Here is a 27,086-nt window from a genome sequence, read left to right on the forward strand (position 1 = left end):
GCACGAGATCATCGGATTCGCAGAGGAAAGTCTTCGTTCGAAGGGTGAGGGAAATTGACGTTACTGTTAATTGGTTAGAGAAATGTTGGTGGTTAGAGAAGGATGTTAGCTGTCCTTGGGAAAAGTTGCTAGCGGGAAGCGTCGTTCGTGGAAGGATAGATTTCTCTTATCTTCCCGTAGTTGGGACACGATTATTGTCTATTTGTCTATTTGTCACGATTATTTGTCTATTTGAAGGACTTTGTATATCTGCAACTTGATATTCGTAACGGGTCCTCGGCCAGCTAAACATATACTGTGAAGATGCGTTGACATCTGGCAATCATCTTATCCAAAGGACAAAGTCTGCGTGTGGCGAGCCACGGGGCAGAAACCATTGAAACGTTTACCGTCGTGCCCCGTCCCAAGTATCTCTTTTAAGGAGAGCTATAGAATTACTTCATGCCTTTGTTAGACAAAACGTTCATCCCTTGACCGCGATTACGTTCGGCGACTGGTTGTCGCCTCAAGCCCGAGCTCACTATCATAAATCTCGAATAAGTACAGTCGGATCGAATGACAACAGTTTCTTAGTACGGATATGGTGAAATCTGGATTACAGTACTAAGGGATCTTCCCAAAGTTCCAAAGGGAAGGTTCCGGTGTTCTTTCATCTCCGACATCTATATCTCGACCAACACATACCACCTCGAAGAAGAAGAAGAAACAGCTGTGATTTTCAAGCCACGCCAAGTCCGATTCCACAAAAGACTTCCGAAGAAAACTTGAGGGACCAAGTTCAATCTAAGAGGGGAATGTCACAGGGTAAATTTGCCTCACTATGTGATAAGATAGGTAATCCCAACCGCCTTATCATGAGTCACCGCCAGGGTAACGTCCAGTCATTCTAAATATGATACATCCGTACAATCAAAGTCCAGAGTAACATCCAACCATATGATACATCTATACGACCAAAGTCTTTCTCCCACTCCAACAAATAAAGGCATATAAATACTCCTCCCGAAATCACCCGAGCGAGTTTGCAATATTCTGAATTACCCTAAACCTAAAGTCTATCGTTGCGAACCATCGTACAAGTGTGTAAAAATAAAGAGTTCGATCTTCTGTTTTCAGAACGACGTTTTTTCAATAATTCGTTGAATTATTACGCGACACGGCCATGGGCTTGTCACGTAATAAATGACGAGGTGTTATAAAAAAGGCGAATGCTTTGTTAATGCGACAATGTTATAATTCACTTGTAGGGCACAGACTGACTTACTGACTAAAGGACTGGGGTTTTCATCTCTTCGTTATGATTCGCATATCTTATGGATGGAAGTCCGGTTATTGTCTATTCTCATCGTCACCGCATTACTAAGTGTTATAGATATACCCGGAGGTCGGCTTTTGAGTGACGTTACACTCTCTTAGAGTAGGCCGCGGGAGGACCATATAATTTCAAAAACTCGTCGTCCTGTCGATCATCCAATGCAATCCATGTCCCAATGACTTCAGCAGTTAGTGTTTGAGAAAGACGCCTTATCAGTGCATCGGTTGAAAAGACAGTTAAAAAACGCTTTACGAGAGATCCAAACATCCTGTTGATGGTGTGTATGAATATGTGGGCCCCAAGTCAGACGATAACGATACGAACTATAATAAGCTAAGTCTATGAAGGGAAGCTAAACGCTACAGATAACTCACGCTTTATGGACATAATCGGAATAAGTTGCGCTCATATAATTAATCTAATGAGCAGTGTTAGTCCAAACCATCAGTCCTTAACATTTATGCAAATTTCATGTACCCATCTATGCCATATAACACGTTGAATCCATTTTTTTCTTAGATTTTGGTGATGTAAAGAGTTCATCACAAAATATACGAGCTCGAGCGAAGAATTTTGTATTTTTTATTTTTCCACTGCTACATTTTCTTCATCTTTGCTAAGTGCGCTCCTGGTTTTGAAAGATTTTTTTCGTTCGGGCTTTTTTCCAGCTGATTGTTACAGTGTTCCTTCTTTCCTTCGCTTTTCTCTTTACCCTTTCCTTTGCTTGGCAGATAGATTTGATTATTTTGGGGGAAAATATAAATGCAGAAGGATTTGCATCCTTAGACGTCAGTGATAGCGTTCCTACGCTCTTAGATGTGGATAGTAGCATTTCTGCGTCTTTTGATAAAAGGACTTGCTGCATAATGTTGATCGCCTATTGGATCCTCTTGTATCTGGCTGTTGATATTTGGTGGTCTCTATTTGTAGTTTTTGAAGGAGGATACAAGTAATCGGGAAACATATTAAAGGGAAATATTCCAGTTTCTTCGGACCCTTGAATGACAGTTTCAATGATAACTGCTACAAAAAAATGTTGCTATATATAATTCCATAACTCCGTAAGTTGTTACACAGCGTTTAAAGTATTTATTGGAGCCGTGAAATTTACATCAGGATGTTTCAAATGATGAGCGCAATACACATCATGCAACGAAAGCACTGGTTCCTCAAGCATGTGACTTGAGAATTTTATTAATTCCCTAAACCAAAGAATAAAAATATTTTTTTTTATACTCAGCCACTGTCGTGGTAAACTGCGAAGATGCCAGAAGTTTAACTATCCATTAACTTCGGTTTCGCTCTCTTTCATTAGGACACAAATAAAATGGTAGGCGTATAGTTTACAGTGGCATTCGTATATATCTCGGCTGTAAGAAAAGTTCTGAGAAAAGAAACTGTTTTTGTGAGCCGAAGCCATGAACACAGCAGTGCATGTCATAAACAAGACTGGGCTGACAAGACAGGACAATAAAACACCGTATGAACTGTGGTACGGGAAACCGCCAGATTTAAAGAAGTTTAGGGTTTTAAATACTGAGTGCTTTGCACATATACTTGCGGAAAAGAGAAGAAAACTTGGCAAAAAGACTAACAAATGATATTTTGTAGGCTATCTAAATGACGGACGAGGGTATCGAGTGTACGTGCCGACCGTAAGAAATGTAATATTGTGCTGTGACGTAATATTTAAGCCCGAACTAGAAACTGCGAAATTTGTTCATTTAAGTTTACCGAAAATTGTCGAACGCGAAGTTGTGTCCGCAGAGCGATAGAACATGTATGTATGAAAGTGCAGAGTGTGAACATGAAAAACAACTTCATGTAACTAACGAGAATGTGAGACAATTGAGAGACAGAGGTAAGATCAAACGAACCGATTTTTATGATAGCCCAGTAACGTACATAACGGAAAAATTACCGATAGATTTTAACGAAGCGATAAGATCCGAAAAGAATGTTATGGCAAACGGCTATGAATGATGAAATAAAATCGCACTATAAAGATAAGACGTGGATTCTTGTAGAAAAACCAAAAGATCAGAAGATACTTAGTGATAGGTGGGTTTTAACGGTCAAGCTAAATCCGCACAATTCGGAACGATACAAAGCGCGACTTGTAATAAAGGGTGTTTACAGAAAGAAGGCATAGATTATAAGGAAACCTATAGTTCCGTTGCTCGGTGTGACACAATTAGGTTAATGCTTAGTATTGCTGCCAAAAATAATTTACACCTTGGTCAGTTAGACATTAAAACAGCATTTTTATATGGAAGTCTGAAAGAAGATATTTGTATGAAACCACCTAAAGGTTATGATGATGATACGAATCGTGTTTGTAAATTGCTAAAAAGCCTATACGGCTTAAGGGGGGGGGGGAGGGTAAGGTATTAAATTTTTTTTGCATCTTTTTTATTTTTTAATTTAATGCATAGTATCTTAAGAATATTGTGTCAAAATTTCAAGTCGATTGGAGCAAAATTGACGAAGTTACGAGTATTTTTATACATGTAGAATTTTAATACCTACCCGACCCGAGAGAGCTATTGTTACCTGGCAGATGTTTCGCTAACCTTACCCCCCAGATCTATTTATAGAAATTTCGGCTTAAGTACAAACCTCCTTATACCTGTACTGTATATTTTGTCAGTGCAGAGTGTAAAATTTAGTGTAGCAGTAAATATTCTATCGAGCAGACGTATGCGTGCGTTCCTATTTTCGCATCATTTTGGCTCCGCTTTCATTAAGATTTGTGTTGAATTATTACTAAAATGCGTAAAAAGATTACAAGATCTGATAGACAATCAGCTGATTCGAGATTATATCGTCCTAGAAAAATTGTACCTCCGCAAAAACGTAAAAACGAAGGCATATCAACAAGTAGCGCGTCAGCTAAAAAAATAAAAGTGACCGTTGAAGATCAAGTTACGGAGGATCTTGAAAAACATTATATGATAATTGATTTTTTATTAGTCTTTTCAACAATTGCTACGCTAGTGAAGTGTGTGAAATGTGATGGAAAAGTAAATTTTCTTTCGACATTAAAAACGGCCTTGGATTTAACATCAAAGTGTCAGGCGAATGCTGTAAACAGATTACAAATGTTCCGTCTAGTGCAAGAATAAACTCTGGTATTTTTGAAATTAATTGTCGGTTTGTTTTTGTGATGAGGATATTAGGCCTCGGATTAGTTGGCTGTGAAAAGTTCTGCGGTTTGATGGATTTGTCTAGAAGGGTTTTTATCAACACCGACGTACAATGATTACATGAAAAAAATTTGCACGATTGTGAAAGAAGTAGCGAATCGATTTTTTTATCTGCTATAAAAAAAGAAAAAGCAGCAACAGCCGAAGAGAAAAATACTGAAGATGCCGACGAACTCACTGTATCAAGCTACGTTACGATGGCCCCCAAGGGTGTTGACGCAATGTGATTTCTGCCCAGTGTTCTGAATGTCAACGTGAAGAAATTCAAAAAAGCGCGGGTAAACGGCGGAAGTAACTATGACTCTCTTAAGGGCGCAGCATACCGCTATTAAACGGTTGTGCTGTGAACCCGGGATTGTTGTAGTTGCTCGGGGGTAGGCAAGATTTTGGTCTTGTCTGCCCAAGTCGCACTCCTACCTCCCTGTGGTACCGCCGGTAACACGCGCGCCGCATCAGCGTGGGGCGTACTCCCCCGGATGCGGCCGCGCGTGGCTAAACGGAATGCGGCGACGAAGGAGCGAAGGACTAACTACTTAACAGTCTTTCGAAACGGCTGCTTGGAGCCGTGAAGAAATGGAGTCTAAATTTAACAAAGGAACTCGTTCCTTCGTGTTGATGACGACTGGTAGAGCTAGTTGACATGATTTGGATAAAGAATTGGACCGTCGAATTGATAATCAAAAATTGTATCAAAATTCGATAATGATGAAGTAAAAGCCTCGGACGCAACGCTTCTCGGTCCCAGAGGCGCTGTGGCAGATTTATCCGCTTTGGAGCGGACCACTGATGATGACCAGGCTTTGTTCCCGGCTATGAACTGAGAAGTAATGGTGCCGCTCGTGGGCAATCAGGTTGCCAGTCCAGTATGCGAGAAAAGGGAAGTGGACCTTTTCTTTATAACTTTGTCGGACCTGGATGGGCACCTTACTCAACATCACCCGGAAGACCCTATACAGTGGGAAATGCTCAAATTGTCAAAAAAGCTTCCCTAAGCTTCATGGGGCTAGGTGCCACACACCCAAGTGTAGTGGCCCTAGTCAGGCTATGGCAGGAGAGTTTCAATGTGAAGCCTGCCCTTTGAACTTCGTAAAGAGGGCTATCCACCTACGAACGGCATGCGCACCCTGCCGTTAGAAATATAAAAAGAAGGGGAGCGGACCCCCCTTAACAAGAAAAAAGTAAGTATTGGAAAGTAGAAGAGGTAGCGCTCTTGAAGGGGCTCTGGGAGTTATATAAAGGGCATAAATACTCTAATAAAGAAATAAGTAAATACCTCACCACAATAACAATAGATCAAATAAAATACTAAAGAAAGAAGCTAAATCTAGTTGGTGAGGAGAGCTCCCAAGAGGCTACCTCATTGGCAACAGAGGGAGGGTGCGATCTCGTTGGTTCAGGCAATGTGCATATTGAAAGAATGCCTGAAGTCCGCCACGAGATTGTTAATGATGAGGAGCCTACCCGAAAATGGAGGCTCCTGCTTGAAAATGAAATAGATAAGTCAACCGAGGTACCCCCTGTTTTAAGGGTGGTTTACGATCGGTTGTTGATTATCTGGAAGTCTACAAAGACGTGACGAAGCTATAAAAGAAAGAATTAATAGCTTTATAAGCACAACTCTATACGAATCAATTGTTAACCACAATAAAAACCAAGTGGATTCTAAGACTGTAAAAAAGCAGACCAAAAATAATAATAATAAAAAGAACAATAGGAACTCACGGAAGCGATATTCCTACGCACGTTGCCAGGCATTGTTCCGTGAGTGTCCCAGGAGACTGGCTGATGCTGTCATCAATAACGATCGGGCATACCTCGAACCAGCCAGGCCCGATTCCAGTAGCAAGAGCCTCCAAGCTGTCCCTAACTGAGATTTTCCAGCCGATAACTGCTGAGGATGTGGCGGAGAGGATCGGCAAAATAAGAAAGAAGGCTGCGGCAGGGCCAGATGGACTGCAAAAAGATCACCTCATGATTCCTGCCCTGCCTATTATTTTAGCCAAATTATTCAATATATTGAGCTACTGTTCTTATTTTCCTTCTGCATGGAAGGAGAATAGAACCACATTGATACCTAAGCTCAACAAACCGGGTAGCCAAGTGGAAAATTGGCGGCCTATAACTATAGGCCCCATTCTCAGCCGAATCTTCTCCTCCATTATCGACGGGAGGATCAGGAGGGATATTGTATTGAATATATGAGGCAGAAGGGTTTTACATCCGAATGTCGATGTAAAATCAATATCGAACTACTAAATTTTGCCTTAAGCTATTGCAAAAGGAATAATGGCGGGCTATTCACTATTGTGGATATCTCGAAGGCATTCGATACGGTGCCCCATGCAGCATTGAAACCGTGCCTGGCAAGGAAGGCTGTGCCGGCATGGCAATTAGTAGTGGATCAAGTGCTCGTGACTGGGCGCTATCAACTGACTCCATACGTATAAGACGAGCAGATCAGTAAGCTGAAGAACAAACTAAAGAAGATAGGATTCGTCGTAGGCAGGAGCAAAAAAATGCTTTAGACATCATGGATGATAGCAACATCCTTTATGGACCTGGCATTGATGATTCAGTGTGAGGTAAGCCGATAAAATTCACTTATGAACGTTTTATACCAGATTTTTTAGTGTTCAAAACTTTAAAGCGTTTTTCCCACAATTCACGTTTTCAAAGTCGGTGCCCCTCATAACTTCAAAACTACTGCACCGATACTTTTGCAATTTTGAACATAATTTACGAGGTAACGCTGGAGAGTTTTTTCAAATTTGTTGATTATTTTTATTTTACAAATACCGAATTAGCCGAATTTTTCGCAAAAAATCGTGTTTTTCCCTTCAAAGTGTTCCAAAAAAGTAAAAAATTAAAATTTCGAAAAACCCTCCTAGCGTTACCTGGAGAAAACTGTTACCTAACGAATGAACTTTGAGTTTTTTTTATTTCAGATGATCCAGCACCAAATTATGAGGGGCACAACAATTCTACTTTTTTCCTAGACACCATTGCCGTATTTTTTAATATTTCTCCGTGAAAATTTTATACAATATTCTTCGAATGTCATACTTTAATGTACTATTGGTTTTAATAAAGTGATTTTAACTATGTCGTCACAAAAAATTCACAAAAATATGCCTTTTTTTGTACGAATTAACCTTAGCCCCCCTTAAAGCAGTCACCAAGATGTTGGACGGAACGTTTCACAAAATTTATTTCAAATTAAAAATTTTATCAGAGTAACGCAGATCCTTGTTTTTATATTTATACAGAAGATGACAAATTAATGTTGATGGCCATATACGTAGACTGGTAGCAGCTTCAGACGAATCTTTAATCGACAAATTTGTCAATAATTTAAATAAAGAATTCAAAATTACGAGTTCGAAAGAAGTAAAGAGTTTTCTTGGACTTGAAATTAATAGATTAAAAGATGGTTAAATATTCATTCATCAGAGCAGGTATATCGAAAGCATATTAGAGAAATTTAATATGAATGGAGCAAACAGTATCGAGACTAATTGGAGCGAAAATAACATAGGCAACAATGATTGTAACGCACCATACAGAGAAGCCGTAGGAAACTTAATGTTTTTACAAATCGTAAGTAAGCCAGACATTAGTTTTGCAATAAATATAGCGTCGAGACATTTAGAGAATCCAAACGAGTATCAGTGGAAATTAGTCAAACGAATTTTGCGCTACATAAAAGGGACCGCAGACATGGGATTCTTATATACAAAAGCAGGCGATCTGGAAACCTTTAGCGATTCTGACTATGCAGGCGACAAAGAAACAAGAAAGTCGACATCAGGCATTGTATGTAAGTATGCGAATGCGGCCATTACATGGCAATGTGACCGAAAACAATGTATATCTCTATCTACAACAGAAGCTGAGTATGTCAGTGCAGCCTCAGGAGCGAAAGAAATTATGTGGCTAAATAAAATATTTTTTGAACTTAAAATAGAGATCTTTAAGTATATGCTATGTATAGACAATACTAATGCCGTAAAATTAATTAAGATTCCAGAATTCCATCAAAGACGTAAGCATATTGACGTAAGATATTATTTCTTGCGAGATTTATACAATAGAGGCGAAATTGATGAAACATATGTAACAAACGAAGAGCAACTGGCAGATATATGTACAAAGGCGTTGCCATTTGAATATTTAAGACAAAAGTTCGGTTTGAAAAATAAAAAAGATGTTAAGAGGTAATTGTTTATAGAGATATATTGTTTTTAGGGAGGGTGTCGAAGTGGTCACCACTTCTATGAAAACTCTACATCTGGTCTTTTTAGTTTTCTCAAGCGCTGAAGCCATCGACAGCATATAGACAAAAGACTGGCACGAAGGCAGACCATAAACAATAGACAGGCGACGTTGGCTTCGGGGTTTTCAGTTATAAGGTAATCTGCGGATCTGGACCAGCTCAAATTGTATTCCTACTTATTATTACACTTCTCTATTAAATATATATTTTCTACCTTACACTTTATCCACGCGTTTTCTCTTTTTATACATCTAATAACCTTAACACAAACAAATCCATTCTTTTGCCATCCAGAAAATTATATTGCCTTATGTATTATCTATGATCATTTTATACTCTCTTTTCCTTCTTTTCTTACTTCTTTCAACTTTCACGCATCTAACGTCTGCAATCTTTTTACATATTTTACAATTGTCTAACAAAGCTAACCAATGTTTTGACAAATTCCCATGCTGAATCAACATTACTATTACCTTTCCTGCTCCTCCCTTTCACACGCCCAAGTTAGCAACGCGTTTATTTTATTTACGCATCTTTATCACACACCTCGTCTTTTCACCACATATTTTTACGCTCTTATTATTACTTGTTTTACGCAAAACGTTTCACATTTCCAAATTATTTTATTTACACCTCTCATTTATACATTTACAAGATACTTCTCTGTGCCCTTCCCTCGTTTCACACTTTTTCTCCCCCGCTCGCACGCAACCAACCAGATAATACATTTTCTCGTTATCAACGATTAAACGCTCTTTTTCTTCTTCCTCTTGTTAATCCTCTTGCCGCTCGTTGTTATTCGTCACAGTCCATTTCTTCAGATGCATCGTCCATCCATGCTCGCAAGGCAATTTATACAAAGGAAACCAAACCGATAACCTATAACTAGATATGAGATAATTAGAATTACCGTTCGCGCTGTATTTACCACAATGTGCGATCGACGTACCTTTGCGTTAAGTATTTGCGTATTTCCAATTACACAAAATATCTTACACAGTTCCGACCAACGAAAAACTCTGCAAGAGTGGAACATGCGCTCGTCAGGCGGTCGTGTCACCGTCATGAACTACGTACAGTTCGGATCGATCACTCCGTCCAATAAACTATTCTAATACTTTCGAATAAATTTAATACACTATATATATAATACTATATAATATATACTATATACATCAGGTGGTAATGATAAAATCTGCAGTCACTTAGTTGCCAACGTAATATTACGTTATATAGTATCACGTTATTTAGAATTACGTTATAATGTATTACGTTATATAGTATTATGTTATATAGTATTATGTTAGATAGTATTAGATAGGTACAAGAACAAGGACACAGTTATAATAAGTTAACATTTATTACGATACTTACAATCATCACAAGATTTTACGCGCTTGGGAAGCTTATAGGTAGACTCCAACAAGAGTGCAGAGGACTCTGCAAAGTTTCAACGACGTCAATGATTTAGATAGCATCGTTAAAAAAAAGTGAAATTCTTTTCTCCACGTCGTAACACCTTGTATGGCCCGTCGTGAGGTGGTTGAAGGGGACTACAGACAGCGTCGTTACCTAGGAATACATTGGGTGACATTGCGAGTTCGCGGTAAATGAACGCGTTTTTCGTACCACGTCGATTGATCAGTTGCGGCTTCATTTCTTCGATCCACTCTTTAAGTCGGCTCGCGTATTCGGATGTCGCTTGCCGAGCCGTCATTACGAAGAACTCCCCTGGCAATCGTATTCCTGCGCGTAGATCATTTCGGCAGCCGTTGCACTCAGCTCCTCCTTAAGGGCTGTTCGAATACTCTAGAGTACTGTCGGGAATATTTCGAACTAGTTGCTCGTATCGTGGCATTTGATTGCCGCTTTGAACTGACGATGTAAGCGTTCTATCATCCTGTTAGACGCGGGATGATAGGTCGTCGTGCGTAAATGTCTGATACCGGGCAACCGGCATAATTCATGAAATAGTTGCGAGTCGAATTGGCGTCCTTGATCAGTTGTTATTTTCGCTGGTATGCCAAGACGAGCTGTTCACGTTGAAAGGAAGGCTGAAGCAACGGTTGACGCTTCCGTATCGGCTACAGGTATTGCTTCGGGCCAATGCGAGAAACAGTCGATACACGTTAGGCAATATCCTTTCTAATATTGCATCACGATAATGTCTACATATATGTGTTCAAATCTACCCGCGGACGCTTCGAATGCTCCGAATGGGGAAGCTACGTGCCTGATGACCTTACATCGCTGGCACTGTATACACTGACGTGCCAGTTTCGGCAACCTTTGTTTATAGACGACCAAACGAAACGCGTCGTCACCAATTTTTGCGTTGCGCGTATCCCAGGAGGGGAAAGTCTGTGGAGCGAATTAAATACGCTACGCCGCAAGGATCCCGGTAAATATGGACGTACGATGTCGCCCGATACGTCGCAATATATTTCTACGTCGTGATCAGGATAACGTATCCTTTTCATTTGTAACGCATATTTAACGTGTTAATTATCCGGTATGTTGTAATGGCTGTACATGGTGATGAAATACAGAGTATACAAAACTAAATCTGTGTGAATCAATCAAAAAAATTGAAAATAAGTTCTGATGAGGTAAAAAGGCTATTGGCAGAACAAATAAAAGGAATCTGGACATTAAAGAGAACTATTTTTGAAAAAGAAGAAAAAAAAGGATGAAAATAAAAAACCAATCAAGATGCCAATGGACGATGAAATTAAACTTCAAATATTCGATGAACGTGATTACAAAATATGGAAGAAAAGAATATTATTATATTTAAAGTGTAAAAAATGTGATGGACCAGCTACACGCGAGAGAATGGACACGCAAATAAATGGGATAACTGGGATGAAAAGAATCTAATGACGATGAATTACATTTATTGTAGTATAACGGATGAACAATTAGAACTTGTTGGTGATCAAGACACTGACTTAAAAATAATGAAAACATTGATGAAATGTATATGAAGGAATAAACAGCATTGTAAATTTGTATAAGAAGTAGACTCGGCAGGATGAGGCTGAAAGACTTTGAAGAATCAAATTCATTTTTCACAAAATTTGAAAAAAAAACGAGAAATGAATTAAAGAGTTCTGGTGCAAACTTAAGTGAACGTGAAAAACTCGACTACGTGCTGAAAACACTACCAGAATCATTGAGCTATATTGGTGACTTAATCGACTCATTGAAAGAAAGTGATCGAACTTGTGAATTTGTAAAAAAGAAAATTACTATATGGGAAACGCGTAACCAGAGGGAAAGTGATAAGAAACGGTCAAATGTATTCAAAGTTGAAAAAAAAAGACATAAAGTGCCATGGCTGTGGAAAATACGGCCACGTGGTAAGATATTGCACAAATACGTGCAGAGGCGGAAACAATGGAGGAGCGCAATGGCAAGGAGGTGCGTATCAGCCGCAGCAGAATAGGGGTCGCGGCGGACGAGGTTCTGGCCAAAGAGGACGAGGATATGGTCAGCGTGGATTTGGTCAACGAGGAGGAAGCAGAGATTGGCAACAACGCTACAACGGGGCAAGTCAACACGACGCAAATTATTCAAACTACGAGAACTACGACGACCAAGGAATTGATTCCTTCCTAACGCGAGTAGAGCGCGATGATAGTAAGGATAATATTACAGTATATACCAGCGATATGCAAAAAATAGATTGGATATTGGATAGTGAATGTTCAGATTACATTGTAAATGATGACTCTTATTTTATTGAGTACGAAAATTTAAAAAATCCGATATATGTAAAAGTAGGAGACGGTAAAACCTTAAAAGGAGCAAAAGTCGGAAAAATTTTTACTTACTTTGAAGTAAACAAAAGAAGGATTAAAATTATAATGTCCAATGTATTTTACGTGAAAGAAATGGATAATAACTTGGTTAGCTGCGCGAGAGTAACGAATAAAAATAAGATAGTCTCAACAGGAAATACTTCAAAGATCTGTAACAAATACATAAAGTTGATAGGGTCGCATTCAAAGATCATGGTTTATATAAAATAAGTAGTTACATTGAAAGGCAAGAATCTCACGCTAAAAATGTCGAAAAAATGGCAAATAAGGAAAAATTTCACAGGATCCTAGGACATGTAAACTTTAATTATTTAGATACAACGTGTAAGAAAAAATTAGTTGAGGGAATGTCAGCAAAATTTGAGCAAGTATAATTAAAATGTGGAACATGTATCCAAAATAAAATGCACAATCTATCCTTCCAAAATAACCGTAGTAGTAGAGCACGCGAGATTTTAGAATTAGTACATAAATGGACCTCATAATAATACCGGGTATGAAGGGCCAAAATATTTCTCAACATTTATAGACGACTACAGTAAGTGCGCATTGATTTATACTTTGAAATCAAAAGGTGAAGTTTATAATTGTTTCCTTGATTATAGTTGATTTTTTGATTATAGTTGTTTCCTTGATTATATGAACAAAGTTGAAAATATTACTGGTAAGAAGATAAAGAGTCTAAGATGCAATAACGGAAAAGAATATATGAACAAAGACATGTACAATCTAATAACGGGAAAGGAAATTTTCGTAGAACCATGCTCACCTTATGTTCACGAGTTAAATGGAACAACTGTGCGCTACAATAGAACAATCATGAATTCTGCTAGATGCTTATTACATGATTCAAAGCTGAATATTAAATATTCACAGGAAATAGTTAGAGCCGCGGCGTACTTAAAAAATAGAAACATTACGAACGCATATGAAAAGAAAACACCATTTGAAATATTTCTTAAAAGGAAACCGAATATAAATAATTTAAGATTGTACGGAAGTAGAGTTTTCGTAAGAATACCTGAAATTAAAAGAAATTCGAAGTGGGACAAAAAGGCAGATATTGGAATACTTGTAGGTTATGAAAACGTTAGATATAGAATCTTAGTTAATAATAAAATTATAATTGCAAGACACGTAGAATTTATAGGTGAAGGTGAGAATTTAGTATGACTTTAAGGAGAGGATGAATCAGATAATGAAACGGAAAAAGATTTTGACGAATATTCTGATTCAAACAAAATTCATGAAAGTGAAATAAATGACGAAAAAGTCGAGGAGGTTGTAATAAAAATGGACAGATATTTAAGTAACGAATCAGAAGGGAAACTTGAGGACATAGAAAATAATTTGAGAATGTCAGGACGGGAAAGAAAGAAACCTTGAAGATATGGCCAAACGAGCTCATATTTCATTTAAGTGAATATAGTTAGCGCAGACAGTCCTAAAACCTATGAAGAAGCTTTAAATGGAGATGACAGCGATGCATGGAAAGAAGCAATGGATCGAGAAATGAATTGTTTAATAAAAAACAAAACCTGGCAATTAGTAGAGAAACCAAAAGACAAAACAATATTAGATTTGTAATGAATATATACGAACAAATCTGATAATCGTAAGAAAGCGCGACTAATTGTTCGAGGCTTCCAACAAAAGGAAATACTGGAAGATTTATACTCTCTAGTGGCAAAAATGCAAACGTTGAAACTATTATTATCTTATTATTGTCAATATGGTTTGATGATTATGCAAATGGATGTAGAAACAGTATTCCTGAACAGAACTATAAAGTTGGAAGTATTTGTAAAACAACCTATGGGTTACGACGATAAAAGCGGGAAAGCATGTAAATTATCAAAGGCGTTATATGGATTGCGTGAAAGTTCAAGAGCTTTGTATAAATGTTTCGACGAGTATATGAAACAATTAGGATTTCAAAGAAGTGAGAGTGATTATTGTCTGTACATGAAATGTGAGAGTGATGATGTTATATACTTAATTCTATTCGTAGACGACTTATTAATATGTAGAAAAAACAAAAGAAAAATCGATGAAGTTAAAAACAAATTGTCCAACAAATTTGCGATGAGGGACTTAGGTGAAGTAAAGACTTACTTAGGAATAAACATTGAATACGATCATAAGAGATTAGACCAAAGTAGTTACATAGAGTCATTAGCGAGACAATGTAATATAGAAAATAGTGTAGCGGCACTCAACAGCAAACTTCCCAACGGTTTCTGTCCTGTGACTCGCTACACAAAGACTCTACCCTTCGAACAAGATGATTGCCAGATGTCGATACATTCTCACCGAATATCTGCAGCTAGCCTAAGGACCCGCTATAAATCTTAGGATTCATGCAGCTAAGATTCTCTAAAGGGACAAATAGTCTTTGTCTCAATAGTCCCTACACATACCACCCACTACGGGAAATCTGCTTTTTCTCACGTACGACGCTCCTCGCTAGCAACTTTCTCTCAAGGGCAGTTACCATCCCTTTCCAACCACCAACTCACAATTTAGCCAATTAACAGCAACGTCCATTTCCCTCACTCTCTGAACTAACACTTTTCTTAACGAATCCGATGATTCCGTATCCTTAGACACACCCAATCACAGTTTTCCTAAGGAGCATCATCGCGACACAAATTCATTCTGTCGTGAGCCGCGAGACGAGTTGGAAGACGCCTATCTGAATTGTTCGTCCGCAGTCGTACGTAATAGCGAATCTGAATTTCTCGACATCTGGTGCAATCGTCTCGACTCGAACCACCGCGAAGAGTATCGCGCCGAGCTTGAACTTGTAATCGCGAACCGATAATTGTACTGCGCTTCCGGCGCGCGAATGTATACCACGAACATAAGCAAATAAATAGTTATTGTTAAACAATATCGAGCGATTCATCTACACCTATCACCAACATCAGCTCAATAGTAAACTATATTTTGCACCAATGGAACAAAACGTAAGTTTAGACGATAGAACATATAGAAATCTTATGGGAGCTTTACTCTATATTAGATACGATAGAACATATAGAAATCTTATGGGAGCTTTACTGTATATTAGTACTGGAACAAGATTAAACGTTAGCTATAGCGTAAACTATTTAAGTCGATTTCAAAATAGTTACGACCGGATTCATTATAAATATGCATTGAGAATTCTAAAATATTTATATTTAACTCGAAAATTAAAATTAACTTATAAAAAAAATTTGTTGTTATTTTATATTTTAGAGGTAGGATCGCGTTAGTTATTATTATATTATGTGGATAATAAATCCACACTTTTCGGAGCAGAAAAAACTTTATTGCACACACACTTGGAAGGAACACGAACGAATGAAAGAAAGAACAAGAGAAATCTTAAACAGATCGAGAGGTCCTAAGTCTTTCAAGTGTAGAGAGTACGGACATATCGCATCGAGATGCAGCGATCTGGGTAAGTCCCCTAAAGAGGTTTACAATACGCAGAAGTCGCTGCGAGCGGATTGTAAAAGTGTTAGAATTGGAAATTTCGAACTGAGCGCGTTGATAGATACCGGTAGCGAATTAACCTTGATGCGGGCGGATCAACGTGCCAAAGTTGGAGCGCCCAAATTAATTCGGGAAATTATTGAGTTTCACAGTATCGGATTCCAGAAAAATTTTACGCTCGGGAAATTTTCAACAGATATTGTTATAGATGATGAGTTAAATCATATAACGGTGCATGTAGTTCCGAACACTGTGATGCACCGTTCGTTGATAATAGGCACAGACTTCCTGGATACCGTTGAGATGAACAGGAAGGGGGGAGACATCTCCATTCGTAAAATAAAAGACGAAAACTCCGATGGGATTCCGGAAGTTTTTAAAGTAGACATAGAGACGGGAGCGCGTGGGGTAGATTTATCCCATGTCGAAAACGTGCACCATAAGCAGGCAGTAGAGAGCTTAATCCGAAATTATAGGTCACAAAAAACGAACGAAGTATGAATCAAAATGAATATAATACTGCATGACGATATTCCAGTTTACGAAAGGCCGCGAAGACTATCTCCACAAAACAAGGTGCATACGGATGCGTGCAGCGTGGCATACGGAGCGATCTTACTGCAACGCGACAGCGAGGACAACGTTTTTCACCCCGTGTATTACTCGAGCGAAAAGACTTCACCAGCTGAAGAGAAGTACACCAGTTACGAGCTTGAAGTCTTGGCCATCGTGAAGGCGCTGAAGAAATTCCGTGTCTACTTGCTCGGCATCCCATTCAAAATCGTTACAGATTGTCGGGCGTTCGCATTAACAATACGGAAGAAGGACTTGTGCGTGCGTGTCGCGAGGTGGGCGATCCTCCTAGAGGAGTTCGATTATAAGGTGGAGCATAGGCCCGGGACCAGTATGACGCATGTCGATGCGTTGAGTCGAAATCCCCTACCCGAGGGCATGCTAATAGACGAGGACGAACGAGGGATAGTCGTACGTTTGAGAGAAGCGCAGTTGCAAGAGCATGACCTGCGACAGATCCGAGACAACATCAAACAGCACGAGGCCGACGGGTACATCTTAAAAAACGAACATTTTTATCAAGAAATAGAAGACACACCGCTATTGGTCGTGCCGAAGTCGATGCAAACCCAAGTGGTCCGACGGGCTCACGAACGTGGCCATTTCGGCGTCACCAAAACAGAGGCGTTGGTAAAAAGAGACTACTAGTTCCAGGGAATGCGGGAGAAAGTGGAAAGGGTGGTGCAAAGTTGCATTGACTGTATCCTTGCGGAGAGAAAGCAAGGGAAGAAGGAAGGGTTGCTGAATACCATCGACAAGGGAGAGTTGTCCTTCGACACCTATCACGTCGACCATATTGGACCGTTACCCGCTACAAAGAAAAGCTACCGGCATATCTTCGTAGTGATCGATGCTTTCACCAAGTTCGTCTAGCTGTACCCTACCAAATCAACGGGTTCTGCAGAAGTTATCAGTCGCTTGGAAAAACAGTCTGTGTGCTTTGGGAATCCGCGAAGGATCTCTGACCGTGGGACGGCGTTTAAAGCTGGCGTTTTCGAGGACTATTGTAATAAGGAAAGCACAGAGCATGTACGAACTACTACTGGAATTCCGCAGGCCAACGGTCAGGTAGAAAGAGTGAATCGGACACTTATCCTGTTGTTAACGAAATTATCTGCACCAACACCAGGCGAGTGGTTCAAGCACCTGGAGAAAACTCAAAAATACCTCAACGCAACTCCCAGCAGAAGCACTAGCGTTACTCCGTTCCAGTTGTTGTTTGGCACGCAAATAATAATGCGGGATGATCCGCAGATGAGGCAGCTGGTTGAAGATGAATGGGCCGCAATGTTCCAGAAAGAGCGGGATCACTTGCATGAAATAGCAAGGAGACGGATCGAGGAGCTTGAAACCCGCAATAAACAAACGTTCAAAAAGATTTTTGCGTTTAGTTCAAGTTGAACATTTATCGTTCTCTGTCCAATTAATATCTGTTATATTTATTTATTTTAAATAAATAGTATTAGGAGAATTTTACAAATCTAAATTATCCTAATCCTATCCTTTCCAATACTACAGTTATGTTTACCGATTTTTCAGAAACGGCTTGATCAATCGGGATGACACTCTTTGCTCCTTGTAAGACATAACTTCCCGTTGGTTCAGTTACAAAATATTTTTCATTTGTTTTTTGTATAATATCTTCTTTTTTTGGCAAAAATTCAATTTTTATGTACACAAAATTCATGAGTTTGTAGCGATACTCGTCGGTAAAATTCATAACGGTTTTCGCCCAGAGAATCCGCTACACAAGAAATCGTGTTTACCGAAAGACGAGTTTATTATAGATCCAACAACCTTAGGCGGTTACCGATCGTTAATCCAAATCCGTCGTTTTTGCCGTGATCATAGGCCCTCCAGTCAGCTACCCGAAAAGCCAACAATTGTAAACAAGGTCGAGAGCTCAGCGTCCGTTGGGATGTTTCGAGAACATCTTCAAAATTCAAATCCCAACGCCTTTCGTCAACTCCGACGCATATAAATATAGCGAACAGGGTAGCGAGGCATTCTTAGTTATCGAGAGACACGAGCAGTAGCAGTTAAGCGATACTTCTTTGCGCCGATCTATTAGTGACCGCGAATCGAGACAACAAGTGTATTGCACGACTAGTGTACGCATTGGGTATATTCTAATAAATTACGTAGTCAGGTATACTCTGGTGTTTGTAAAAACTAATCACTACCTAATCACCTCAAGTTATTCTGGATTGGATCAAGTTATCGAGATGAAACTTTTTGCATCTTGCAAGGGTAGTCCATTAACTGGTTCCATTTGCAAAATGTCTCCAATTTGTTCATTGTTAACTATTCCAAAGAATTCGTTATTATATATCAATTTCATTTATGTCTGCTCAGTGATTGCTCTGCAATTGTTGCACTAATAACGAGATAATTCTAACACAACAGCCTGGGCAAGTAGTTTGAAATCGCGTTTTTTAATCTAGGCTTCAACTCGTGTTTCCGTTGCAGGAAATATTGGCTGGTTGTTATTGTTGCTGTCGTATAAGCTAAATTTCTTGATATAGCTGCATACATCGTATTTTGTCCCTAATATTTTGGAGATGTACGGTCAGAATAAAATTGTCTTTCACTTGTTTCTATTAATTTTCACTGTCCATAAGTAGCCGTGTAGTTTGTTGAATATTTGTTGTAGATGGCTTTCGGATTTTAATGCTTTATTGTCTCTCGCGTATATTAGTAGGTCATTCGCGAATGCTATTGCTTCTTTATTTTTATCGCTATTTGGACCGCATATCGCTTATGTATAAATTAATAAAATGGGGGAGTTCGCGACTTCTCGTTATAGGTCGTCTTTGATTTTAGATACTTTGGTTGAACTGTTCTGGCTGTTACGTAAAATTGTTTGTAACGTAACATGTTCTAAATTATTTTTATTATGTGATGCGGAAATTTCTTTCTGTGAGATTAAAGAAAGGTCCATGCAGCGAGGATGTGTTGAATGTCACCTTTAAATCTATGAACACCACTCGGACGCCATCGCGTTTCTTGTCCAACAGATATTTGGTGTGAATTTTGAAATTGCGTGTATTGCTGAATGTTTGAATCTAAAATCAAGTTGAATGTGTAGATTCGAATATTTTACTAATATTGGACAAGAGGTGGCTGATAGGATTACTGTTGCCTTTTCTTTTTAATGCTACTACTTGGTTGGTTGGTAGTCGTAGATTATAAAGGTGGTAGACTTTTTAAGACTAGTAGGGATATTGTTAAGACTTGATGATTTTTTATTGTTCAATTTTTTAAAGGTTGACTTTAGCTCATTGTAATTCGTGAAAAGGTTCGATGGGATTAAATCTGTGTCTCGGTTAGCAGCTATGTTTATGTTGCTGAATGGGCATATATTTTTGTTGTTACGTTTGTCTTTGTCTATTTGTTGCTTTATTTTGTTCATTGGTTTGTTCATATTTGCTAGTTGTTTTTTCATGTTGCCATTTCGTACTATTTTCGGATTGTTTTAAAGTGTGCTCCAAGTATGTTTAATTTATAATATATTTACTTAATTGCCGATTTATATGACGTCAAGATGTATATTGGCTTTGACTATCTCTGAATTTTAGTTTGGTACTTTTAGGGTATCTATGTTATCGTGGTCTTTGGAGCAACTTCACTGCCAATTGATGGGGAAAGTTCTTCGGTGCTATTTAAAAGCTGTATACTGTTATTATGTATAGATTATTTATTGACGTTTTGTATCTTTATCTGTAAGACGCTGATTTCGAACGTCGTCTTTTCAGCGTCATTTGATTGTACGGCTTTGTGTTTAGTATCATTCTGTATTAGAATTCCAGTTTCGCCAGTTTGTTTAGCATTCGATATATTGTTCCTTATGAATGTGTAGTTCTTGAAGTTAATTATACGTCTTGCGTTTAATTTAGTTTCCAAAGAAGAAGCACATCTGGGTTTTGTTTCTCTAGACATTTCTCTAGCGTAGCTTCGTTTTTGATTAGGGAGCTTATATTTATTTCTATTATGATTATTTTGTTATAGGATATTTTTCAGTACTTTGCTCATTCCTCGTATATTGTTTCCCGTCGCCAGAGTTCATTGTCGAGTGCTTCCGCGATTATATTAATTTTGATCGAGTTGCATTCGATGTGTTCGACTATTCGAGTCACTTGTGAGAATATATTGATTTTGATTCATTGATAGCTGTGTCTCTGTTATTACACAATGAGAACGGTACGTCTGCTTTTATAAAATTATTGGCAGATTTTTGTTTACTTTCTTTTCCTAGTTTTAATGCGAGTTTCTTTTATTCGATTTTTTGTTTTATTTCATTCACCCCAGTCTCGGGTGTCTGAAAGCTTTTCAATTTATGCAGTATGCGTACCGTTCTCCTTACTGTCGGTGTGATTATGTTAGTGCAAGAACAATTACCTGGATTGTGTGACTTGTTACATTTAATATATATGTAATTCAGGCTACGATTAAATGCAATTTTGTTCTTCTCTGTTCTTCTCTCTAGCATCGTATAGCGGCACTAGGCCGTAAAGAACAACTGTTTTTCCAACGGTTTCATCGGTACATAGTATACCATCGCTGAAGGACTGAGATCGAAACATAAGCAAGGTCGCGATAAGTCGTAAGCAAGAGTCGTAAGTGAAGAGTTGTGAATAAATAATCGTCCGCACTAGTCGCGAGTTCACAGTTGTAAAGAGGTTGCTAGTCGAGTAGTGAAAACGCAGTGTTAAATAAAATACCGAGTATTTCTTTGGCACCCTACGTCCTACCACCTCAATCGTTTGCATCAAATACGGCTCATCTTTATAATTTTCTCGCAGCTAATACATGTATGTAGTAAAATCTTTATTTCTTTTAGTTTATTAATGTCGTTGACCGCCAACAGTTGAACCATGAATATGGACTGGTTCCATCTTTCTTGTTCGGATCGACCAATAGCGAATTTCTTAGATTAAAAAATTTAATCCTACAAGTTGATTCGCCCGCACTGTTTCGACCACTTCTTTGATTTCGAAGTTGGTTTTCAAGTTTTTTAACCCTTCGCAAACGGAACGGTTCGAAGTTAACCGTATCGTGGGGCCGAGTTGCTGCCGCGAGAGACCTTTAATAAGCTGATTATATGTTTTCCTGTTTTAGTTCTGTTTGCGAATTATTGTGTATTCTTATGTTTTAGTAAATATTTTACAGCAAATAGTACGGGTTACCTGATACGTTCACCGTTATATTCACCAGAAAATTCGTTATTTTCCTTTTCTTCGTCATCGGTAGGTTTTTCCATACTTCGTTATTTCTTGTTTGTTCATTATTTGTTTCCCTTGTCATCTATAACGGTACTATTTATGGACTCTGATACGTATGACGAGTTTTCGTGATGTATTGACTTTAGATTTCTTTTCTTACAGTAATTCTTGTCAAGTTTTAATGAATTGCAGCGTTTGCTTGAACGTGATGATACGATGCGAAATGTAAATTTGAAATTCCGATGGGTACGCTAGTCGTTGGCACCAGAAACAGTCTAAGGACTATTTCAATTATATTTTGTTTTATTTACTATTCGAATTGAGGTTTACGACTGAAACGAATGAATCAAAAAGCTTGTTGCACTTACTCAAAGCGCAGCACTATCTTGAATCATTCCAAAGGTCGTGCTCTTCGCGACAACTAAAAAAATTTCAAAATTTGTTGCACTTAACTGAAACGCGGCACTATTTGAATATTCCAAACCGTTGTATTCTTTCAACGATTTAATCAATAAATTGCATGTACATGGGTAGCGTTAACTAGCGTTTAATGCAACTGGCAAATAAATGCCAGGTTTCGGCTAATCTACTATGTGCAGGAAAATACTGGCACGGGAGAGGATTAAAGTTGTTCGAAATAAATTATTGATTTTGATATACAACATTTATTCTGTTCTGTTCGGGTTATATTAATATCAATATGCATATATATATATATATATGTCAGAGATGAAAGCACATCGGGGCCTTTCTTTTGGAATTTTTGGGAAGATCACCAATACTTTAATCTAGACTATTTATTATAGCTGTACTTAAATAATAAAACTTCGAAGTAATCGTGATTCAATCCGATTATGTTTGCCCGAGATTTATGATAGTGGGCTTGGACTCAAGGTTACACAACTGGTCGCTAAACGTAACCACGGTCATGGGATAGACGTTCCTACCTAATAGAGGTATGGAGTAGTTGTATAGCTCTCCTTAAAAATATAGTTGTGGCGGCACACGTGTTCGAGGATAAATAAAGCCACGTGTGATTTTGCCTCAGAGTATCAATATCGTAGGACACACATATTGTATTAATAATTAAACTCCGGGCAGAAACAATATCGCTGCTACGTGGAACCGCCAAACCCAGGCGATTGGAATTTTGTCGATACCCCTCGACCAATATACAATAAACGAACGCGATTGTAAGGAGAGGAGAGATTCATTAGCTTTTTTCGTGCGATCTCTCAAAGAGTTACACACCGTCTTTACGATCAGTTAATACCTACTGTACTAGTGAATGTTTTTGTACCTTTCAGTGTTTCAACATATAGAAAGAAACAGTATCGAGCCTAAGACCATTGTCAGTAGCATCTCGAGTGTCTAATCACCGCGGTTACTTGTAAAATTATATAATAACCATATTTGCACCAGTAAATATCGTCTATATCGTATAACAACAATGGCTAATCCAAATGAAGATTCGTTACACTGCCCTAACCTTGATGAGAACTCGATATCAGTAGTGGTATCAGTGCTGGTTATAACAATGCAAGAGCAATGCATGAGCATATGACAAAAATTTATCGCTACCGCGTTCTAACCCTGAAACCGCGGGTTCCCACCCAGCTACATGGTGCATAGCTGTCAATCTGATTATGGAGGAAAATCCTTTATAAGGCAGCGCGTTATTTTCTGCTTTAAGTCATGTTCTAGAGGACTCTGCAGCGCATTGGCTTACGCAAATACTGGTCGGTGAAGATATTCCCTGGCCAATATTTAAGGAACTTTTTACTACGCGTTTTGGTGGGGAAGAGACAGCAACCTCGGCGCTAATGAAGATGATCACTGAACGACGACTGAAGGATGAAGTCACGGGAGCTTTCGATATTCGTCTCCGTTCCCTCCTAAAGATGGGGTGGCAAAATTTGACTACTGCTGAAATAATCAAGGTCTCCGTTCTTTCTCGACTGGCTTCAGGAGATAAGCGCATTAAACGAGTAAGACTTACGAGTGATATCAAGGCCGAGGACGAATTCCTAAGTGAAATGAGAGTCTTCTCTTACGCGAAGAAGAGGTCGGCGCCATCGTCAAATAATTCATCAGCGGGCCCTAAAACTAAACGACACAAGCCATCTGACTCCCGGATTAAATGCTTCTATTGTGGTATCCTCGGACATAAAATAGCGGAGTACTGTAAAAGAATAAAATTCGAGAAACAGAAAATATACGAAACCCAGAGAGAAATAGACCAACTGCATCGTTAAAGGTGTCTTATTTCAAGTATCACGAGGAGGATCATATCGCACTTAATTGTCCGTTATTGCGGAAAAGAAACTACGATTCCAATAACGAACGTCCAGCCTGAAGCTGAGTGTTCACTAATTAAAGTGTCGAAATTTTCTGACAAAAGAACGACTGATATAGTAGCAATGCGAGGAATAGGAAACACTTTTATTAAATGTACATCTCAAATTTTTCCCATAGTATATATTAATGGTTTTACATTGGAGATAATTTTTCGTGTCCTTACTGATAATTATTTGAAATATGATATCATGATTGGGACCAAGGTCTTGACGTAATTATTACACAAAATAGCCTTGCTATTTGTAAAACAAAAATAATTAATGTCTGTAATGAAACCGCTGAAAACGAAGTCGATATTAATGAAGTTGACACCGATGTACTTGGTAATGGTAAAAGCCGATTGATTTCTGTTCTCGAACAATTCAAAGGTTCATTCATTGCGGGTTTCTCACGTACTAATCCTAATGTCACCGTACAAAAAAGTACTTATAGACTTAGCGATTAAGAGCGGGGAACCGTGCGGAAGAAAATAGGCGAATTAATTGAAGCAAAAGTCATAAGGCCTAGTAATTCATCGTCTACCAGCCCTATGTTACACGTGAAGAAGAAGGACGGCTCAGATAGATTGTGTGTAGATTTTCGAGAGCTAAATCAAAATACAGTCGCGGATCGGTATCCTCTATCTGTTATTGCGGATCAAATCGTGAGATTGCAAAAGGTGAGATACTTTATTAGCCTGGACATGGCCAGCGGGTTTCACCAAATCCCCATTCACCCTAATTGTACGGAGTATACAGCATTGGTTACCCCCGACGGACAATACGAGTACACAATGATGCCGTTTGAGTTGAAAAATGCACTATCCGTCTTTCAGAGTGTCATTCTCAATGGCTTAGGGGACCGTTGTTGTTTTCTTGGACTTCTAATTATTGCTGACTCGACAGACCAAGCTCTAGAAAGATTGTACATTGTATTAAATACCCTCGTAAACGCTAGATTTTCTTTCAATTTCTCCAAATGCTCTTTTCTAAAGACATTGGTACTTTATTTTGGATATGTAATTCACAACGGAGAAGTTCGCTCCAACCTGGGTAAAATACAAGGCTTGAGTTCTTTACCTACACCAACGACCGTTATGCAGCTTAGACAGTTCATAGGTTTAGATTCTTACTTGCTAAAATTCATTCCTAAATTTTCACAAGTAATGACACCCTTGTATGCACTTACTTCCTCGATGACGATATGACAATGACGATATGAGTACACCGATCCCTGAGAATCATTAGCACTATGACCATAACATCTAGCGTAATGTTGTCACATTCGCCCAGTGTGGCAATGTGATGGATTTCTGTGTAATTAGCACTATGACCATAACATCTAGCGTAATGTTGTCACATTCGCCCAGTATGGCAATGTGATGGATTTCTGTGTAATTAGCACTATGAGCATAACATCTAGCGTAGTGTTGCCACATGCGCCATACGGAGGGTAGTGATGCCAGTAAGGTACGTTTCCTATTTCACTTTCTCACTTCCTCAAAATTTCGATATCTGGCCTGCCCGCAATATTAGCCAAAATCTATAATATATTATGCTTTAGTCCCTATTTTCCAACCGCATGGAAGGAAAATGGGAACACTTTAATACCGAAAGCGAACAGAGATAGCAGCCGGTTCGAGAATTGGAGTCCTATAACCATAGGCTCCATTCTCGGCCTAATCTTCTCTTGCATCCTCGACGGTAGGATAAGAAGGGGTGTTACGTCGCGTGAAAAGGTCCGCGCGACGTCCTTTAATGTCTGACCGTCAAGGTCCAAGCGTCGTTAGAGAACCCTCAATAAAGCTAAGGCCCACCATAAACCGAGTCTCATTAGCTTGCAGGAACCTTGAATCCTGCAAGTATTTTAGGTTTGTAGCTGGTACTTAAAAAAGTCCTTAGGTTTATTGAACGTCCTTAAAAATTACGGAATAAGCTTGTAGTTATGACGGGAAAAACTATTAATTATATGCTAGGGAAAACCAGGCATTTGTATAATGGAAATGTCAGGATTTTCTCACGAGTCATGCCGGTAGGGTGCTTCTATCTCCCATCTTCAATCGTTAACGTCTTAGCCAGTGGTAACGGGTATCCGTGTCCTCGTGTCCATAACGGAAAGTACGAACAACGAATCAGCTTCCTTCGTTCAAAAACCACCCACATCCGAAGCTTTCCTCCGTGAGTTCCAAAGGTCAGACACGCAAGGGAGTTCAGTCAGTCTTTTCCAGTCAGTCAGTCAGTTCAAGTCACTCAGTCGAGTCAGACGGTCGAGGTCAAGCAGTCGACGTCTATTCATTCGGTCATTCGGTTGATTCTGTTGATTCGATTCAGTCAAAGTCGGATCTGATCAATCGCGCCGTCTACTACGACACGAGAGCCTTCATCTATCAGATTGGCAGTCAAAATCTGAGCAAGATCAAGGCAATCCTCATACTCAGCGACGTTACTAGTGTGTGTAATTATACGAAGTTGTTGGAAAATATATAAGTTATAACACTGTTAATCACGGAGTTATATCATTTCAACCACGCCTATTGTCTTAACGGAAATCAGGGGATCGATCTACTCGCGGCGTCGATTATTATAATCGTAACGGGAATTTACGACTCCCGTTGACGTGTTTCCTCGCGATTGCGTCTCCCCGCGATTGGTCGAATTTACAAGGGGTATTGTGCGAAACCCAAGGCAGAACGGTTTTACAGCCGAGAACGAATGTAAAACAAATATTACGATGTTTAGCGTTGGCTTAATTCACAGCATGAGATATAATGGGGCGGGGGATATTCACGATTATGGATATCTTCAAGCGTTCGAAACATTACCCCATTCGGCGACAACACCTTGCGATAACACC

General features: G+C 38.9%; 2 long non-coding RNA genes across 5 annotated transcripts in view; one reads left to right on the forward strand and one right to left on the reverse strand.

The window, feature by feature from the left end:
* The first annotated feature begins 571 nt into the window (after window positions 1-571).
* On the forward strand, window positions 572-8,866 carry LOC110120225. 4 transcript variants are annotated; one of them, XR_007227002.1, is made up of 3 exons: window positions 3,737-7,103; window positions 7,467-8,338; window positions 8,823-8,866. It is a non-coding gene; the product is annotated as an uncharacterized LOC110120225 (long non-coding RNA). The 4 variants fall into 4 exon arrangements; XR_007227001.1 differs by lacking the exon at window positions 8,823-8,866 and adding an exon at window positions 8,542-8,676; XR_002308872.2 differs by lacking the exon at window positions 8,823-8,866 and having other exon boundaries at window positions 3,741-7,103; window positions 7,467-8,118; window positions 8,228-8,676.
* Window positions 8,867-10,033: 1,167 nt separating this feature from the next.
* Window positions 10,034-27,086, reverse strand: part of LOC100648349 — a 48,458-nt gene continuing 31,405 nt past the window's right edge. The window contains exon 4 of the long non-coding RNA XR_007226947.1: window positions 10,034-10,234. This is a non-coding gene — a long non-coding RNA (uncharacterized LOC100648349). The remainder of the gene's footprint in view (window positions 10,235-27,086) is intronic.

This window comes from Bombus terrestris, chromosome 17 (genome assembly GCF_910591885.1).
Source record: "Bombus terrestris chromosome 17, iyBomTerr1.2, whole genome shotgun sequence".
In the NCBI taxonomy this organism is placed as follows: domain Eukaryota; kingdom Metazoa; phylum Arthropoda; class Insecta; order Hymenoptera; family Apidae; genus Bombus; species Bombus terrestris.